This window comes from Pinus tabuliformis, chromosome 6, assembly GCF_031772625.1.
Source record: "Pinus tabuliformis cultivar Carrire ecotype Pingquan chromosome 6, CPIR1, whole genome shotgun sequence".
Lineage (NCBI taxonomy): Eukaryota > Viridiplantae > Streptophyta > Pinopsida > Pinales > Pinaceae > Pinus > Pinus tabuliformis.
In genome coordinates this window covers 448,596,032-448,618,011 of record NC_142292.1, presented here as the reverse complement: position 1 = coordinate 448,618,011, position 21,980 = coordinate 448,596,032, and the positions used below count along the sequence as shown (strand labels likewise).

General features: G+C 37.4%; 1 pseudogene; it reads right to left on the bottom strand.

Annotated features, from left to right (window-relative positions):
- Positions 1–8,511: 8,511 nt before the first annotated feature.
- LOC149259241 (pentatricopeptide repeat-containing protein At2g03880, mitochondrial pseudogene) lies at positions 8,512–11,438 on the bottom strand (annotated as a pseudogene).
- Between the last annotated feature and the right edge of the window lie 10,542 nt (positions 11,439–21,980).

Here is a 21,980-nt window from a genome sequence, read left to right as displayed (position 1 = left end):
TGTGCATAAGTCGAAAGACTTATCTTACTAAATGCTTTTAGCATATACAAAATGTAATTTTGTTCCTTATTGCAAGTTGAATAAAATTACAATTTTTTTCCATGGAAAAAAACATTGATTAAATCTCCTTGAAATTTGCATTAGTTCCTTAAATTTGAGTTAACAAAACAAAAGTACCTTAACATGTATTTGAATGAAAATGTTGGTTAGAAAAAGGTCGAATAAGAGCTGAGGTTAGAAAGTAATAAGTGCCTACATGTACTCAATCACCATAAAAAAGATGGCATGCACACATGGATTTACATCATAATACTTTTCTTTAACTTAACATTGTTGTGTCAAGAGGCACATTCTATAGTTTAGTATGGAAGCTATTATAAATAGTCTCATTTGTAATGCTTACATGGATTAAAAATTGGAAAAAAGGTAAAAATATTCTCATGTGAACTTAATAAACAAATAAATAATAGCAAAAAATTATTTCTCTCTCACATGCACATGCATGCAAACACATATCCATCTCAATCCCATATATATTTAACTTTGGCCCTCGAACAAATCCCTTTGAGATGCAAACCTCTTTGACAATGCGAAAACTTGAGGGAGGGTTTCGATCTGCGGGGATTTTATCTCTTTTGACGATTGATAGATTCAAGGTTCATATGAATTTACCATGGTACAATGCCATATTCCAAAGCGATTACTATGAGAGGCCAAAAACTTAAGAGTCATAAGACATCAAATCCTAGATCGAATCAAAGAGAGCTTCAAAATGAGGCTTAATTCAACTATTTATACTTTTCTACTTGATTACTCTCTATTCAAACTAACCATTTATGAAATGATTAAAATAGTTTAAACTATCAACAATGAATTGTTGGGTTTAGGAAACATGGGCATTGCTATCACCCCCACCAGCCTGATTCATGTCTTACCATTGACATGTTCTTGATTGTGTTGATGTGTGTTTATGCACCAATGCTTGCAAAAGACCACTGATACCAAGTGAAAGTACCAAAGTAGACCAACCCCAATCACAACCTCTTAGGAGAAGGGATTGTGACATCCCCAATCATTTTTCCATTTGCAAAATGCACTGTAATATTTTATGTAAGTAATTGACAACAAGTTTGGGGTTGAGCCAAGGGACACAAATTCTAGGGACTGGGGAGGTTACTTGCTTAGGATGATGAAGGTTTTCTTGCTGCAAGAAAATATGAATTGTTTGACAACCATTGAAGGACGGTTGGTGAGTTTTAATGGCTTGGTGCTTTTAGAATTTATGGAGCTGCAAGGGTAAGGACGAGGGCCATCCTTCTATTGGAACATTAGACAAGGAAATGGCGACAAGGAAAATTAAAGAGGAAATGGGCAGGCTACCAGATCGAGAGGTGTGTTGGCCCCCCAATGCAGCAAGCTAACTAACAAAAAAACCTGGGGGAAAACTGGATAGGTGGCATCCTTCTTATTAGCCAACAAGACTGTGGTAGGTAGAGGTCATTGTTAGAAGGAAGGAAAGATAGGAATTCAACTTACTAGGGATTGATGGGAACAACGCAACAAAGAGGATTCGAGTTGTTGGAGCAACACAACAAAGACGATTCAAGCTATTGGAACAACGTAGTAAAGAGGATCCAAGTTGTTAGAACAGCGCAACAAAGATGATTCGAGTTGTTGGAGCAACGTAGTAGAGAGGATTCGAGCTCCTGGAACAACACAACAGAGAGGATTCAAGTTGATGGAGTAGCACAACGGAGAGGATTCGAGCTACTAGAACAATGCAATAGAGAGGGTTCAAGCTGCTGGAACAACACAACAGAGAGGTTGTGCGTACATAGAGGATTTGAGCTGTTGGGACAATGCAACATGAAGGCACAAGAGGAATGACCAAGAATTTTGTAAAACATTTTGGCAAAACAGAGAAGGCACACATATAAATATTTGAAGAGCATTTGAACAATCAACGTAATCAGGAAAAAGGAGAGTGAAAGGAGGCTTGCTGGTGGTGATTGACACACGCACCAAATAATACATAAGTTGTTTTTCTGTGAACAACATAGGTATGGAGTGTGCCTATGTTTAACAAACAACCAATGATACCTATAACATTGTGGAGGAGATTAGGCTCTGTCACCACTCTTAGAAGATAGTCACACTTTCGGTTGAGCAATAAGAGAATGACCAAACTTCCTTAAGGTTAGGCTTAATCTCAGGATACCCTAGGAGGCTAGAGGGAAAATATGGTATTCTATAGATACTCTTGACAACCTGGGGTAGAGACTTAGGCCTTGGATTCCTGGTAGGGAATCCCTAGAGTCTCCTTTTCTTATTTCTCATTTGGTTCTTAGCACTGAGTCCTGGATTCCCCTCATTGGGTGGAACCACAATGTTGCATGCTTATAGGGTGGAGGTGAAGCCTCTAGATTCCATGGAGTGTGTATGTGGCTATTGGATAATTGAAGGGTGGAGGTGACAAGCCTCTAGATTCCATGTGCATTGGTTAACTGCTGAGTAGCTAGTGGGTGGAGGTAGGAGGACCTATGGAGTCCCTGTTTCAGCTGGTAGTTTGTGGATACTCCCTTGAGAAAGACCACCTTAGTCTTTGGAATCAGGCTTGGTGGTGAAAACTAAAAGTAATTTGGCTGCAATCTATCTATGGTTGGGTGGAGAGTTGTAGTCCCTAACTTAGTTTCCCATCTTCGACACAAATCCAAGATAAGTCTTCTCGTGTATAAACTTGTATGAAGTCTATGTTAAATTGTGAATGAATGATATACTAATTGGTTGCATGGAAATCTCTTGGGTTACTTGTAATTATATGTGTACACTGTTGATTGTAATCCAAATGAATATGTGGTTGAACAATTTCATGATGTGATTGATTCTACATTGACAACCTCATTGCAAGGATTCATTTAATTGTGAAAGTGATGAATTGCACTAGTAATTGCAATTGTATAGTTGGTGTTAGAAAACACTGGGGAATGATTTGTAACCTTGTATTGAGTGCCTATTTTAAATTACTAGGCAAGTCTTAACATAGCTTACTTTTATGCAATTTGGCTTGTTCATGATCGAAGGGAAGGATGCTTTGTTGCCATCCCTTGTATATGTATTCTTTCATTTGATCATATATGCATGAGCCGCTGAACTTTGTTCACTTATTTGCTAAATTGAGAGGGATATTGAGCCAAGGAGAGTGTGATTCCTTCTCTATCAATGAGTTGTTTCATCTCTCTATGAATCTGGGAAGAAATGAGTTGAAAGTGCCACAACTTTAGTGTCATTCTCAATATTGGTTGTTTTCCAAGATTGTCTTTTAAATGCTTGTATCTATGGGAAATTAAGTGTTTGTCACATTGCCTAAGAAATTTAGAGAAAAATCGTGAAGGATTTCAAGTGTTGGAAGCTATAAAAAATTAGAAATAAAAAAGCTAAAATCAAGTCTTTTGGTCTACAGGTTGGAGGTTAGGAGGTTGGCCTAAAGGGCCATACCTTGGGCAGGGCTTTGCCCCGACCTATGGTTGGAAGACAGAATAGTCGATGACCCGCTGTCAGTTTTCAAGCAACAAAATGACTGGGCCCACATCAAGGGTCAAGGTGGTCGACCAGGTTGGGGGGTCGGGCCAATACTGACCCAAAGCAAAGACAATGCCCACGCAAGGTTGGGCTGATCCCTAGGTCGGTGGTTAGGGGTTAGACCCTGTTTCTAAACAACAAGATGCAGCAGCAGGGCCGACCTTCAACTGCATTGGGCTTGGAGTGCCTACCATGTTGGCTTGTCCATGGTGGCAATGCAAGCATATCACCTGCCACGTGGAAGTCAAATGATGTGGCAGGTTTTGAAATGACATATCTTTAAAGGGCCATAACTTTTGATCATAAGTCATATTGAGATGAAACCTATATTATTGGAATCATTTCGAAGAGACAAACACAACGATGATGTCCATTTGAAGTTTTGAGGAAGTTGGAAAATTTCAAATTTTTTATATCTCGTTCCCATAACTGTACCTTGAGAGTTGGGTCGACATAGTTACCACCTCCTTCTAACTCTGGTTGGGTTTGGGGTTTAGGAGGGGGTGTTTGCTCCATGGATTCTCAACAACATGTGATATGCATATACCACATTGCAAAAATTCCATCAAATAATTGTTGCTTTCACAAAAGACTAAGATAGGAATACCTCAAAGTTAATTAAAAGATTCAAGAGCTCTTTTGACAGTCCTCTAATCTCACAATGTGCCACCTCCTTCAGTAAATTTTGCAAGGTAAATCCAACAAATGCATGACCCTTCCAAAATTTCCAATAGTATTGTTGGATGAGAATTTACCCCTTCGATTATTGTATTTTGTCCTTTTATATGATAATTAAGGTGGATAAGGTCCATTTACTGGAATACATTTATGTATGGATATGTATGGAGTGCAATAAATATACAAGAAAGAAATGGAATGCTAGTTTAGCAATGACTTTGTATGAAGGCATGCTTTGAGTTTTAGAGACATTATTGGTTGTAATTAGTTTAGTTGTTATTTTAAGGGTGAAGCCATGACTATTGTTATTGACCTTGTAGCTAACTTTGATTAGTGGATAGATAGTTCATCTTGTGCATGGTACAATCATGTCAAAAGAGTGAATGTATAATTTGTAATGTATCATTCAACATAAGAGATTTTATCTTTGAATAATGTGTTTTCTCCTAGCAATAGGGTTTCCATTATAACATCTATGAAGCCTCTAGGTCTTGGGCCATTACATTGCTATTATTGAATCTCATTGTTCTCATTAGCGGTAAGCTCATTTTTGTTATTGTAACCTTTATCTCCTATATAATATCAAGGAGATCTAGTTTTAGGAATCATCAATATTTATTGTAAACACAACATGTAAAGATTCTCACATCCCCCCTTCCCCCAACCCTTAAAATGGCATTGTTCTTCTTTCACTTTTTATCATTCTCAAGAAACTGTATTACATATTCTTTTTATTCTTATGCTATTTGAGTTAACTTGATCACAACATTTTGCTTCAAGTAAATTATCCTTGGTTTGGGTTCTTTTGAACAAGCCATTATATAATTTTCGCTCTAATTAATTTTTGTAAATTGAATTAGTGTAGGACATATGATGTTGGAAACATAAAATATCAAAGCATCTTTATATGACCCTAAGGGAGGCATATATGGGGTTAAATGTATATGATATGATCCCTATGGGGGTGAGCATGGAACACAACTCCAATATAGATAAGAGAGTGGAGTTACACAATAACTCCTTAAAGAATATGCGAACCTCCTCCAAATACCCAAATACATTCATACATCCAAATCTCATGTCTTAATAATATCTATATGATTTCTATATTCACACATCACACATGTCACACATTTTTTATTAAACCGACCCTATTACATATAAATTTTCACATTACATGTACTTTTAATTGCATATATGCCTCCCATTAGGGTCATATCATATACATTTAATCCCATCTATGCCCCCCTTGGGGTCATATGATCTTGTATGTCTAGTTGAGGCTTAAACCAATAAGCACCTTAAATTAGCATTTGCAAGAAGGGTATTAACCCAACAACTATTTGTAGTAGTTGAAGCCAATTCAAGAACATGCTTGCAAGTTTATAAATCTAGGTTTAACAAAAGCATTGGTTTTGAAGTTTCAAATTTCCCCTTTGTGTGTGTGCTTCTAATAGACAATTATGTGCTATATTCGGGTTTTGTCTTGGTAGTGCTATAGGTTGCTATTGTTTTTTAAGTCCCAACCCAAGGTTGCATCATCTTCCCAAATAATTCCTTGAGAATGTTGTTACTTTTTATGTGCTTTGTTATAGTTTAGCAATGTTATATACAATTTGATATTGCATATTGATTGAATGAATCATTTTACCATATTTTGACCAACGAATATTTGGTTTAGCTTTTGTTAAATCCCATGTTGAAAAATAAAAAACGTGAAGGTCATTATCAAGGTACTCAACCCAATCATGTAAATCAAATGTTCCCCGCCATTTTCTCACTATTTTCTTTACCCATCTATAGTGTGAGAAAAAAGGTTTACATCATCCTTGTTTTCCTCACATATATGACATTTAAAGATTTACTTGTCAATCCATCACATGGTCAATTCTAATTGTAGAATGCCTAAAGAGCCAATCTTTGATGTAGTTAGTTCTCCCTTAGCCTAACATGCTTTCACCAAATCAACTTCTAATTAACATAGAATTGGGATACCTAGCTTATATATGAACAAGTTCCTTATATATTCCTTGCCTTAAGAAAGTGGTATGCCTATCCTTCCTAGATAATTCTTTACTTTCACAAGCCAAGAAATCTTCCTTGGTAAATAATGTTGCTTTGAAGATTTGATACAAAGTTTTCCACTTCCCATTTAAACACATCCTTTCCCATACTTTCTTTTTTCTTTTGTAAATTCATAAAAAAAAACCAATAATTATTCTACAAATTATAAGCATTCTTACCTTATCCAAACCATTTTATTTAAAAATATAATTATGTGTCCCAAAATTTGATTCCTCTTCTCAACAACTCCAACTCTTTTCTAATCTTCTTCAGTGATTCTTTTACCATCCCTTTAATCACTTCCCTTTAATGCTTTTTAGAAATATGGTTCATATCAATTTATTATTTCAAATAAACATTCCTTTTAATGTCCAATACACACTTTACTCACCAAAACAAAGAAATTTAATCCAACTTCTCTGCAACTCCAACTCTTTTCTAATCTTCTTTAGTGGTTCTCTTACCATCCCTTTAATCACTTATTAGAAATATGATTCATATCAATTTATTATATCAAATAAACATTTTTTTAATGTCCAATACACACTTTACTTTCCAAAACAAAGAGATTTGATCCAACAAAAAGGTTTAGCAAGGATGATGTTTTAGAGGAAATTCATTAAATATTATTTCTTACCATCCCTTTAATCACTTATTAGAAATATGATTCATATCAATTTATTATATCAAATAAACATTTTTTTAATGTCCAATACACACTTTACTTTCCAAAACAAAGAGATTTGATCCAACAAAAAGGTTTAGCAAGGATGATGTTTTATAGGAAATTCATTAAATATTATTTTGAATAAATAGAGTATCACTATTTTAATGTATTAAATTATAATTTGTTATCCTTTTAATTTTTATAATATATAATATTTAAATATTTTAATGGTTTTTTTAAACGAATAACATACTTTGAATACTAAAACTCTTAACATGCCTATTTCTCTTACTTTGGAAAATTTTAATTTATTTCACATTTATATAATGGAAAAACCTATTCAAAATAATAAAAAATTATTAAGGATAAATAAATTAATATATTTTTTTTATTATATTTTTTTTTTATTATGGATATTTTTTACTATAATAAATCCTCATTCCCTGTTTATAAGTGTTTTTTGGACTTCTAGTTTGTCCAATAATATTATATAGGCGTGAATTGTCGGCTAGCAATACCTTGTCTCAAAATGGAAATAAATAAGAAAATCCAAAAACACTTGATCATGAGCAAGTTCAAAATAAAATGTTCGGTACCTAATGAGTGAAACAAGAGCAACTCCCATCGAAACAATTGCTATAGCGCGGCTCATAAGATATCTAAAAAAAATAGAGCAAATGAGAGTAGGCAGATGGCCTAATGTTATCTTCAATGAAAGCATGAGTGAAAGAGAAAATATGGATGAAACAAAACTACACATGGATACAAAAATGGAATATCTACCTCAATGTCTGTCTCACAAATAGCAAGGAGCGAAAGAATTTTGTTATGGAGAAGTTTCGTACATAGGTACAGGGAAAAGAGTCAGGTAAAAAGAAGAAGTACTACATTGAGGAATTCAACCCTACGTGTGATCTACAACAAAAAGAATGCATTAGAGCTAGCATTCCGTGGAGGGCAAAGGTTCTTATTGCTCAATTAAGAACCAACTCGCAGCAACTTCGGTGTGAAACAGGACAGTGGAAAAGGCCTAAAAAAGCTTGGGAAGAATGGGTGTGTACATTTTGCACGTCTCGGGCAGTGGACTCGGAAAAACATTTCATTTTTTGGAATGTGATGCATTCAAAGACATTTCAGAAAGTTATGGGAATATGTTAGCATCGGTTTTTTGGCATTGTCTTTTCAGTAAGGGGATTATTGGAAAGTTGGGCCAGTGCATCATCAATTTGAATAAAAAAATAATTGAATCGCAAAAAGTAAAAAACATGAAACTAATGGTCAGATAGACTATTTTAAATCTCATAGAAATTAAAATATCATATCATTTCATTTCATTCAACAAAATTGTATATTAACATTTATTTAGTCAAATGTTAAGTGTAATTTGTATCCATATATTAAACGGAAATTTTGTTTCACCTATTTTCAACCAAGATCAATCCTTCATAAGGTCATTAAAATAATCCCCTTACGATGGACGGTCCTTTGCATTGTTATAGTGCAAGCATAGCTAAGAATTCAAAAGAGACTTGAATCCGTGATGAATGACATATATTAAAGAATCCTTGGATGACAAAATATTGAAGATTCCCTTGTTGCTAATTTGGTGGCCTAGTTTATCAAATTTCACTTTCATTTTTACCACTGGCAGGTGCCTCTGAGAGTTGTTTACCCCTCAAAGTATAAATAATCGATAGGTGCATATCGGAATCCTCAAGACGCTTTTTTTTGGAACCCAATTATTATATATGTGTTTGATAGATTCTCAGATCAAATTTCTAGTCAATATCAGTTGTTTGCACCACAGAGATGAATGCAACGGTAATGAGCTCCGTGGGACTGTCTAATTGCTTCACTCTACTTGACATGCCAATGGTGTGCTCTGTCCGATGCATATATAGAGTTTTATTCAGATGCATATATAGAGTTTTATTCAGATGCTGGTCTTGAGGTGTAATGACCTCTCTATATTTTGTTCACTCTATTATACTGGTCATCCATTTGGTGATTAAATGTTAAATTTGTGGTCCTTGTTAAAAGAACCACCAGATCACTTAGAAGAACTCATCTGCAACCACTTTGTATTATCAACACAATTTAGTTGATTCTTGAAACCAAGAGGCCAAGCGAGCATCCAGGCTAGACCAAGCCTTGCACAATTTTGGTTATAACATCTCATGGTAGGTTTTCCGTTCTTCTTCCATTCAATAAATGGGCTGGTCCCGGCCAAGGCTCAAGCCAAAGCCAAATCACAAAAAAAGGGGGAGGGTAAAAACACTAGTAGCCTGCTCCACTTAGCATCACCAGTAATCCCCACATGAACATTTTCCATCCTTAAAATGATGGTAACGGTTAGCATCCCTCACAACAATTTCTCTAGCAACAATTTTGGAGATGAACTTGGTAGCAGAGTGGCAATCACCACAGACTCGAAGATTCTTGATAACTCGAATTGTTGAACCAGACGGTGTGTTTAGTAGCCCAAAAGCAATTGCTAACTTCTCACTATGATGCCAAAGGATTTGTTCTTTTTCCTCCTCCTTCACATCATTCAGCACAAACCTCGTTTCTGGAATATATCCTGCAACCTTCATCTCCCGACACAATCTCTCTAACTCTTTATGGATTTCTGGGGTTTGTGGGTGTGATCTGTCTCCTACAAGAAATGCATGCACCTCTTTATTGACCTCAATCCAACTGTATCCAGGTGTCTTTTTCACACCTTTGTCCTTCATCCTTTCTCGTATCTTCTTAATCTCTTCCCATCTACCACATGCAGCATAGATGTTTGACAGAAGCACATAAGGAACAGCGTTTTCACTATCCACCTCTAAAATTCGTTCCGCTACACATTCTCCTAACTCGATGTTGTTATATATTCTGCAGGCACCAAGTAAACAAATCCACACAAGACTATCTGCTTTGATTGGCATTTTATTTACAAAATCATAGGCTTCATCTAGACGCCCAGAACGCCCAAGAAGGTCCACCATGCATCTATAGTGCTCCATTGCAGGTGTGATGTGGTAGCATGTGCTCATGCAATTGAAGTATTGAAACCCCTTCTCAACCAGGCCTGCATGGCTGCATCCAGTCAAAACACTGACCAGTGTGACATCATTTGGACTCATGCCAGACTCTATCATTTGCTCAAAGAGATCCAGGGCTTCGAAGCCGTAGCCATGCAAAGCATATCCTGCAATCATTGCAGTCCAAGAAATAACATTTCGCTGATACATTTTGTCAAACACTTCACGTGCCTTTTCTATGCATCCACATTTGGCATACATATCTACAAGAGCATTTTCCACAGAGACATGGAACTGATATCCCCTTTTTACAATATCTTCATGAATTTCCACGCCCTGTTCTAGAGATGCCAAATCGGCACACGCTGAAACAACACTGGAATAGGTGAACTGATTCGGTTGCACACTCGTTTTCTGCATCCGGTGAAACATTGCCAATGCCTCTTGAGGATACCCATACCTTGTGTAAGCTGCAATCATCAAAGTCCATGACACAACGTTTGGTTTAGACATTTCATTGAAGTGTTTCAGGGCTTCAGCAACAAATCCATTTTGTGCAAATCCTCCAATCATTGCATTCCATGAAACCACGTTTCGTTCAGGCATTTCCTTGAACAGATTCTGGGCTTCATGGACGAGTCCATTCTGCGCATATCCTGCAATCATGGATGTCCAGGACACAACATCTGGTTGGTAGATTTTGTCGAACAGATCGCGTGCAGTCTCTATACTTCCGCATTTAGCATACATGTCTACAAGGGCATTAGCAACGCAAACATGAGACTCAAACCCTCTTCTTATTATTTCTTCATGAATCCCCATACCCTGCTCGAGATCTGCCAAGGAAGCACATGCCGGAAGAATACTGGAGAAAGTGAAATCATTGGGTTGGACATTTGTTCGTCGCATTTGATGAAAGAGTACCAGTGCTTCTTCAGGAGCTCCATGCCTGGCATAAGCAGCAATCATGACAGTCCATGAGCACGGATCTCGTTCATTCATTTGGTCGAAAACCCTGCGACCGTCCACCACACTCCCACACTTGACATACATATTGACAAGGGTATTTTCTGTAAATATGTCTGCCGTATAATCAGTCTTAATTATGTAAGCGTGGATTATTTTGCCCTCTGATAAGGACTTCTTCTTAATGCAAGCCTGCAAGAGAGAAATATATGTGCAAGAATGTACAGGGTTGGCTCTATTATGCAAAATGTTTACAGAGTGTTGTAACTTCATGGATGGAGGGTTGGCATTCACTTGTGTTTGAGGAACTGCGGTGGTGGAGATTCTGCGTTGAAGAGACGGGAGAATCGACTGCCAGGCAACACTACCATACCGCTTCCTTATCAATGCTTAAAGATCGTGGCATTTCCTTTGGTGTATTATGGTTTACAGTCATTCTGTTCTGTTTTGTTACAGAGGTATTTATATGGTAGAAACCATTGCAATATATTAATTAACATGTGTGAGATTTAGTATGAGATGTTTAATTAACATGTGTGCGATTTAATATGAGATGTTGAACTATTTAAGATATTAAATAAAAGTTAATAATAATAAAATATATAAACTATCATAGAATATTCGTAATGGTTTGTTTTATTTTTAATATATATTAAAAATTAAAAATAATAAATATTTTAAAATGTTATTATTTTAATATTATGTTCTTAAATTATTTATTTTTGGGTAGAAATTAAATATAATGAAATCATAATTTATTGAGATTAATATAGGTATATTTGATTTTAATAACCCAATAAAGTATTAATTATTTTGTTTTTTTATAATGATGTTAATTATTAATTATTTTGTTTTATAATAATGTATTTTAAATTAATAATTTATAAACAAGATTATCAAGTTTTGTTTTCACTAGGTGGGATTTTTCCAAGGTGTTATTGGCAATTAGGAGCTAGTCCATGACAATTTTACGCTTCTTTTGGTTAATTCTATTCTGTTTCATTCTAGAGGGAGTCTAGTTGAGCTCGTTACCAATTATGTGGTGATTTTTCTTTGCTTGGGTGAAATTCTGGTTTTGAGGTGATGGAAGACAGTACACCTATAACATGAGGGGAGAGGTGGTTGATTTGAAGGAAATGTTCGTTGACAGAGGCACATTCTTCTAGTAGTTGGGTTGTTAACACCTCCTCCAATCTTACAACATTTAAGTTCTGGGTTGCAAAATGATGCTCTATTAAGGGTAATGCTTCAGTCTCTCACCTATATTGTCAATTCTTGCTATAGTGAGTTGTCTGGTCTCTGTTTTGGTTGCATGGTTGGCGGATTAGAGCCAATAGTTTGATGCTTTCTCCTATCTCTCAACTTGTCAATTCTCTCACATGTTGGTATCTTTGGTTCTTCCTGTCGCATTTTCATTCCAGTTTTATTTGAGCACTCTTAGTTTCCATTCCCATGTTCATGTTAAACTCTGTTTAGACCCTTAGTTTGCTTTCTCTCTGTTCAACATAGGAGGGGGTTGAGGCCCCCAAGGTTGAAATCACACTTAACAATAGGCGCAGGAAGCAACAAATATTTTCCAATTAGTTGTCCCTCTTGAAACCCATCAGGAGACTCGTCACCTTGAATCTCTTACTACCATGGATTGACAAGTTTTTTCAGATTCAAAGATATTGGAGGAGGTTTCTCGCTAGGTTCCTGGCCATAGCCACACCAGGGAAATAAGGAAACAATACCTTAACTCCATTTCTTTAGGTTCGCAGATGAAGACCTTGTTAGAGTCAGACCTTACAACCCTCCGTCAGAGATCTTTTCGCTTTTGCATATCATTTTAGGTGTCTCGCTTGTTCCACTTCGTTGCATTCCGCTAGGGGCATGCCATTGACTGACGAGGGGGTCTGTTGTCTTGTGTTTCCTCATGTTTGTCCCTGCAGGGTTAGTGAAAAAACAAATTTTCTCAAAAATCACTGAAGTCCATAATCATGCATTCATTTTCATAAAAGTTTTGTTTCGTTAAAAAGTCCTAGGGTCTAGGGTTGTTAGTCCTTTGCATATACATAATACAAGCCTGCAGGCCATGAGGTTGATTTCAATAGACTCTTATTTAATAGTTTTTCAGAAAGCATTTTAAAACATTTTTAGTCCAAAACTCTGTTTTGGACCTAAAAATTGTTATTGTAAATAATTGTATTTGTTTTATCTCAAAGGGTTTCAGAGCAAGCCTCTGATCTTCTCCAAAGCCAAAATGCCAGATCCCTGCAAAAATCAACAAAATATGATCAGTCCAAAACCTCAGAAAAGCATGAGAAAATCAAAAAGCAGTATTGTATTAAAAGACCAAAGGTGAAAAAGTGCCAAACATTACAAAGTGGGTTATTGAATCAATTTAAATCAAATCAGATTTGGTGAGATATTTTGTTTGTATATAAAAGGGAAACCAAGTCCATTTGTTCACAAATTCCCAAGGTGAAATCGTGTTTAAGTGTTAGAAGGCCGAAACAGTGATTACATACCCCGTGGACAGCGTTGGAGGTGTGCGCTACGCATTGGAGGTGTGCGCTACACACTGAGCTGAGCGCTACGCATTGGGCCTCACAGGCCAGTGTAAAAATACACAGGCGCTACGCACTGAGGTGTGCGCTACGCGTTGGGTTCGTGCGCTACGCGTTGGGTTCGTGCGCTACGCACTCAGTCACAGCACCAAAATTTTTTGTTCATACGGCCAGATCTTATCAAATCGCCTCCAAATCGTGCAAGTAGGTGTTTCTTAGCTGCTCATTCAATTTGAAATTGCTTGTAGTGTGTTTGAGGGGAAAATGTGATGTATTGGGTGTAAAAAAAAATGAAACCCTAGGCTCATGTCAAAGTCATTCTTTAGGGTTTTAAAGGACATGTGGGTGGCCGGTGAAGATTTTTCCACTCTCCCTTCATGAAACACAACTTCATACTCATTTGTAAGAGTTTTGCCAACATCACAAAGGGTACATTTCAATACTTTTGTTTATCTGTCAAAACTGTCATTGTGATCAAACTAGTGACTGTTTCATGTCCAATACACTGAAACAGAGTATCATCATTATGGCAGAATTCTTATGTGTTTTGGTTAGCTTTTGAGTATGCATTGAAATTGTAATTTCACCACACCTACAACCTACATATTGCAGACATTGTGTTTTTAAAGCCATGTCAGACACAGATTCAGTTTATGAGCAGGAGAATGACAGTGATTCCACAACAGAGGGTAATGTGCCACGGAGGCCTCGCAGAGGTGGCAAAGGTGGAAAGCATCTCAGAGAAGAGCCCACTTCTTTGGTTCAATTGCAGGCTTGCCCGCTTGCAATGGATTGTTTTCGCCATCAGTCATGCTATCACTATTGTGAGCTAATTTCACAAATTCAGCATCATCGTGAATTAGCTCGCTTGTTTGTTCTACATTTACATGATGGCCATGTAAACCTCGCCGGAGTTAATTTCATTTTGTCACCAGAGACTATTGCAGAGGCCACTGGGATACCAAATATTGGAGAGCAATGGAATAAGCGTCAGCAGCTAGAGAAATCCTATTATGAGCCATACATCAAACCTGGGTATATGAGGCACTTGAGCAGGGTTTTTCCTTTCCAGTACCTGAATGATCAGTTTGCACCTTTGATGAAACTCATCATTCGGTATTTCAGTTGTGAGGGTAGGTTCTCCCGTCTTTATGCGTACCATGTCCGTTTGTTGATGCATTTTACAAGGGTACGTCTGATGAACATTCCATACTTCATGTTTCGCAACATAGAGAGGATGGTTGTTTTAGTACAAAGGAAGACCCCAGCACAGCAACATAGGAGTATTTATCATTATGCGCTGATCAAGATCATAGTGGTTCATCAGTTGGCACAGCAGGGCATTACTTGGGAGGATTTCATTTCTCGTGACTTTTTCACAGTGCCACAGCCACCTCCCGAGATAGTTCATGATGAGGGAGGGCCTTCACATCAGTTTGACATTCCTGAGACCGAGCATGTCAATGCTCCAGCATGTGTGACATATCAGCGAGGCCACAGGGCCTTATTTGCAGCTACACGACGAGTACTATCTCCACATGGTGTGGAAGGGGTCTCGCCTTCTTCTTCAGTACAGGTACAGGTTCAAGACAGAGGCAAGGGGCCAATTTATGAGGAGGGCCATTCAGGTGGTCATGATGTTGATGTTGCATTGGGTGATGTGGATAGGAGCTCTCCTAGCTCGAAGCTGAAAGAGATCATCCAAGAGCAAAAGACCGAGATTGATAGCTTGAATGAGAAGTTGTTGAAGGCAGAATGTCTAATCAAATACTTGGAGTAGCGCAATAAATAGTTAGAGGATGAGCACACACTTATAGAGCTGCGACAAATCCGTGAGGACCGAAGGCTAGCCCGAAAAAGACCTGGTGATTTGACACCTGTTGAGCGGCAATTTTGGCTTGAGAAAGTCAATCGACATCTGGAGGAGTTGTTGGCGAAGGCCAATAGAGACAAAGACATGCTTCGTCACATGAAGAATCATTATTGGGCTCGCATGCATGTTGGCAAAACAAAAATGAAGATTTTGCAAAGGAGGTTGAGCAAAGCACTAAAACGACGAAAGAGGCTAGATCCATTTCGAGTTTTAGCTGAGGCTTCGCTGGCTGAGCATGACACATGATGGAGGGTCTTCGCTCCGAATTTGAACAAATTCGGAGAAAATTTTGTCATTTTGAAATTTTTGGTCTCAAAAAACAGTTTTTTCTGCTCTATGGGTAGAGCGTCAGCGCGCTCGCTTTTGATTGGGACACTTGCTGAAGAAAAACCTTATATTTTTGGGTTTTTCATGGTGAATTATACATGCTCAGTTATTGCCAAGGCATTTCATCAAGTTCTGGATGATCAAAAGGCCTAAAAACATCATGAAAACCACCTTGCTGCTACCTTTTGCAACAGCAGGAAGTACTTCTGGGAGAATGTAATTTTGAGGGGGCAAATGAGCTCCAAATTGGGAAATTCCACTTGGGGTCGAAAGTAGACATCCAGGGCTTTCCAACGAGCTATCATGAGCTCAATGTGGATGTCAGGAAGTGCCCCAAAAACAGGCTGAAAGGTGCGCTATGCATAGGGATCAAGGCGCTACGCATTGGGGTTTTTGGTCCAATTTTCATCCTCCAGCTCAGGAATTCGGCCAATTTTCACCAGTTTCACTCCTTGATGTAATTTTTGACCCAACATGATGTAATTTGATGTATGCAAGGTAACATGGCACCTATCTACCTTCTTCTAGATGATTCATTCACAAAGTAGCAAGAAATTAATGTAATGAATCAGTTTCCTTCTTTTTAGAGGCAGGTTGTTTTGGTCACCTGGATTCCTGCTCCATGTTTAGAATTTGTTGAAACTGCTCCTAGAAGGAGGAGCTCGACCCCTAGAGGTTAGAGAATGAGGTTAGCTTGATCTATATATGTAAATTTTCAGTCAGTAGCACAGGTTGGACTCTTGGGAAGATTTTGGCACACTATTGTACATATTTTTTATATTTTGGCTAAGGAAAGATCAGAGATTTTGCAGCACCTGTTGGGATTCTTGTGGCTTTTAGCTCTTGATGGTGTTTTTTCTCATTTATTGTAAGTTTTTTCATGTTTACATGTATGCCATTCCTTCTTATGCTTCTGAAACTAAATGAATGAGTAAATGAGGTTGAATTCATTGTTCACAGTGCTCTTCCTTTAAAATTTGTTTAATTTTACATGTTTTCGTCAGTTTGGAGAGGATCCATGTTCTCCTTTGCCCTCTTCAGCTCCTTGTCATTCTGATCCATCCATACACCTGATCAAAGGCATCAAGACTATTTCCTACCTCGCCCCAACTTGATTTCTGCAAAGATCTGACCTCAATCCCCGCACCCAAAATTGGTTTTCCCATTTCTCCAACAAAAAACTCAAAAATCTAAAACAAACTTTCTTATCTCTTTACTAGCCTAAAATCAGTATTATTTGTGAGTCATCTCAGCCTCTTTGAAGATCTTTTGCCGAGATAGACCTGGAGAGAGCCCTCTCTTGTCCTCGTAGGGCTAGCTACGAGGCTGAGCTTGGTTTGATGTGGCCTTGAGTTTTGCCTTCCTCAGCCTGAGGCAGATTTGAGCGCTAACAGACCCTATTGCGTAGGCTCTTAAAAGACAAATAAGAGGAAAGATACAACATCTTTTCTAATTTGAATGAAAACGTGCTTAACGATATCAATGTGTTTTCCTAGTAAGTTTGGATGTCAGGATAACACAATTAGAGAGCCACCTTTAGTGTGAGGCTGGTACTCCAACTCCTTCAGGATCCACTGCTAAAGAGCCTGCGTTATTTACCTCCTACGACTCCCGACTTCTTGTAATGCTTGATAACAACTTTTTGTATTGCAACGTTGTAGGAGATACACATGTTTTGCTAAAGATGGTTGTATTTTGGATGATCTACCTATTTTCGAAGCAGTTAAAATAATTTGATTTCCCTTGTAGCAGATTGAAAGTGCCTACAATGAACTCTGTTTAAACTATCGTTATCTTGCTGATGTATTTTGATATATTTTCATTATGAGGTAATACGAATATTAATTAAAAAAAAGAAAAAGATTACCAAGTTCGTTTTGGATTTTATGGGCTAACACATTATAGATATTGGTTGTATTAGATGAGTTTTTAGGGTAAGTTCTAATTGTATTCTAACCTAGGTGTTCCAAGGAAAATGTTTCTCATTTTCTATCATATTAGAATTGCAAATTTCATAAATACTTTCCTTTTAGGATGTTTGAGATCTTGTCCATTTCTCAATTTCACTATGAAGTTAAAGGGAATTTGTATTGCAATATTTATTTTCTTCTTGAAGAGCAATAATAAGGGATAATTTTGATCTTTTAACTTAGGGTTAATGGCCCCTTTCAACTAAACAAACATTCTCTTATAATTAATCTCAATGTACCGCCATATTTTTTTTGAAAGTTAGGTACATATTGCTATTAATGTTGTATATTTCAAAATGTATCATTTTTTTTACCATCCCTCAATAACAAAGCTAGGAAATCACATCTCAAGTCCACTGTCTCTTTAGCCTCGAGTAACTTTTACTTATATTCAAAGCTATTATAAGAAGCTTTTCTTTCCTCATGCAAAATAAATAAGATTATGATAGTCTTATTCTCCATGAGTGGGAGACTACCTCTTAAAAAAAAGATAGGGTGGGTGTATTGTTTTTAAATTTAAGGTTGTATATTATAAAATGTTTTTGGATATGCTTATTTTTCTCTAAGTCGCCCTATAAATACTATAACCTCACATTGGAATAATAGGTGTGTCAATTTATTAATTAATTAATTTATTATTATTATTATTTTTCTTTTCTAGTAACCAGAACTTAGCCACTCAATAATTATTTTCAAGACCCAAAAAGGCCACAAAAAGGCTTTCCTACCTCCACTAATTTTCAACACTATAGTTCCAACTTAGCTTACAATGGATGTCAATTCCGAGATATTAAATGAAGGGACTTCTACTAAGTTGTGGTTATCATACACAAAATTCGGGTTTATCATGCACTTCTAGAGTTGATGATTATAATCTTTGTTTTGTTAATGTTCACAATCATCCTTTAGTTCGAGTAAAAACATTTAACAATTTTAATCTACTTTTCAAGCTCAAAATGGTTTCTTGTTAAAAGAACAATGTCATCTAAGTTGGTTCTTTTATAGATCTAGAGTTTGCAGAAAGTGTCTAATACAAGTCCATAATAGTTAGCATGCTAACATGTTCAACCTTCGAAAGGAAAGAAGCCTTACCTCAAGCATGTTTATAGTTGACAATTAGTTACTACAGTGTTTTGGATTAGAGGAAGAACGATTCTATTCACTTCCTTTTAATGAAAGTCATCTAAACAAGAGGGAATTAGCTCATACACAAACACCATGATAATATAAACAACGTCAATATATTCAACTGCAAAGAAAATATTAGCATCCAAACCATGAGATGCCACCGTGTTCAATAAAGGAAGGTTTGCATTTAGTCATTTTCCCTTACACATAACTAAAATGAAACAATCTCATAGTTGGTAGCATATTTAAGAAAGATACAAATTCCATTATATAGAACAAGAATAGAGTTCCTATCACAAAATAACATGGCATACAACAAATCAACATATCCATCAACACTACTTCCTTGATACATATATAGAGGCTATTGAGTTGTTTCAAAAGATTCTAAATAAATCTTGAATATTACAACTATAGCCCACCCACATAGAAGAGGCTTTACACTTTTAAGGAAAATGTGGTGTTTTGGCATCTTAGTTTTGTAGGTGATACTTGGCCCCACCTTTATTGATCTTATTAAGGATTTTGTGGACTTAGATGTTCAATCGATTGCAACTCTTATAATCTTTGTGTTGTGCCCTATGTTCTATGGGAAAATGTGGGCACATTAATCCTTGACCACTCCTCCCAAATCCTCCTAAGTTGGCTATGACACGTAATTCTTGAAAAGGGGTTCCAAGTAGGGAATTTCTATAATAGCAATGTCCTAAAATATAGTGAACTTCCACATAATATTGGCGTCTTGGAGTCATTATGGATATTTTGTAACAGAGGCCTAAATTAAACTCTTTAGCAAGTGCAGTATCCATGAGGACTTGATATCAACTGATGACAACATTTCTGCAGTTACACAATAAAGCTGCATCTTCACTTAATTTGTATGTGGACCTGTGGGTTATGGGCCCATGTTTACAGCGGACACCTTTGCATTGGTGGATTTTAACAAAAGCCCAACCAATCACCAAACAACGGAATAACACATAACCCGCCAACGAACACCGTTCCCACTTCGAACGCACAAGACCAGACCCCAAATGAAATAAACCCGCGTCTATAAACTTCTCGGGTCCACTCAGACCATTAACCTGCAGGCACTTCTCCGCGCGATGTCTGTCTGATCATTCCACCAATGGACGGTTTTGATCACTGGAACTCAATGAGGATTTAATATTGATGTATAAACTCTCATCAGGTCTGTTTTTCAAAGATTCCTCCGCACTGGCTTAGCACGCAATATCTGTCCAATCACCGGTTCAACAGAAGACTCGATCACCTCCGGACTTTAACTCAATTAAATCTCGGTCCAAACCTTCATCAGGTCCATTTTCTGGAAACTGCTTTCAGCTTTGAGACTACGTGAGAATTCACTTACCACCTTTGGGAAACTGCTCTTCCGTTTAACTCCTGCGCTTTTTAACCATGCGATGACTGTGGATCTTCTACCATCGACGGCTGCGATGGCTCCTCCGCCATTCCTCTTCCACCATTAATATCCGTCGATCTAAATGATCTGACGGTTTCCATTCTTGGTCATTCCTTCGTTGACTTCTCAATGGAATTACGTTAAACATGTTTATCTCTGCCATCCTCTGGTTAAGCATTCTCATCACTCATATTAACTTTGTATCACCATTGATCCTTATAGAGATCGATGGTCGATCAATAACCTACAATATGGATTTTAACTCATACATCTAACTGTAGATAAAACAATACACAGACACCCAGAAATTCACATAACACACACATTTTTATTATACAAAATTAAGTTACAATCTAAGGCATTTCAGCCTTAGTCACAATTTCTTCCCCGACTACATTGTACCCAATCACTATCTACCTTTTTTAATCTATCTCTCTCTATATCACTCTCTGTTTCTCTGTCACACAACACAAACTCTTTATAGAGAAAATTACAAAGTCGTGGATCATCTAAGATCCACGATCTCCTCCCACAATCGCTCAATCAAATCCCCTAAATATCTCTACACACATACATGGCTGATAATTACATTAAATTAAGTCTTCTAGATACTGATCAATTTCATTAAATCAGCTATGTTTTAACAGAATTCGCCTCGTTTACAATGGTTGTCCACGTTCTCCCCGTTCTCAGCTTTGACTTTGAATTTTGATTAAGGGTGGTTAGATGCTCCTGCATCAGACTCCCGAGGTACAAAAATTTATGACCTCTTGGTCATATGCTTCTCCTTCATCCCTTAGAAATTCTACCCACCTCCTTAGTGGAATTTCCTTTATGATCTTTCTGTGAGCTGCAACAAAACCTCTGCAGTAACAGTCTTCCCTGCTACACGATACCTCACCAAGATTCTCTCCTCTGAGCTCAGTCTTTTGGCATCTCTCTGGTTCTCTCTTCTTTGGAACCATATGAGCACTCCATGCTCTAGGTTGCTGCAATCTTCTCACTTTCTTCTGCCGCTATCTGTACGACAGTAAAGACCACAAACTCACCAGTCTTCAACATAACTGTACCTCCTCCTTTTGTTCGCAAACTCCTTCTCGCAGGAAATATTTTCCCTGCTTTGATACCAAACGATGACAACATTTCTACAGTTACGCAGTAAAGTTGCATCTTTACTTAATTTGTACATGGACCTGTGGGTTATGGGCCCACATTTACATTGGAAGCCTTTGCATTGGTGGATTTTAACAAAAACCCGACCAATCACCAAACATTAGAATAACACATAACCCACCAACGAACGCCGGTCCTACTTCGAACGCACAAGACCAGACCCCAAATGAAATAAACCCGCATCTATAAACATCTCGAGTCCGCTCAGGCCATTAACCTACACACACTTCTCCACGCGATATCCATCCGATCAGTCCACCAACGAACGATTTTGATCACCGGAACTCAACGAGGATTTAATCTCGATGTATAAACGCTCATTGGCTCCATTTTTCAAAGATTCCTCCCCACTGGCTTAGCACGCAATATCCATTCGATCATCAGTTCAATGGACGGCTCGGTCATGTCTGGACTTCAACTCAATTAAATCTTGGTCCATATCTTCATTGGGTCCGTTTTCTGGAAACTGCTTCTAGCTTTGAGACTACGTGGGAATTCACTTACCACCTTTGGAAAACCTCTCTTTTGTTTAACTCCTACGATTTTTAACCACA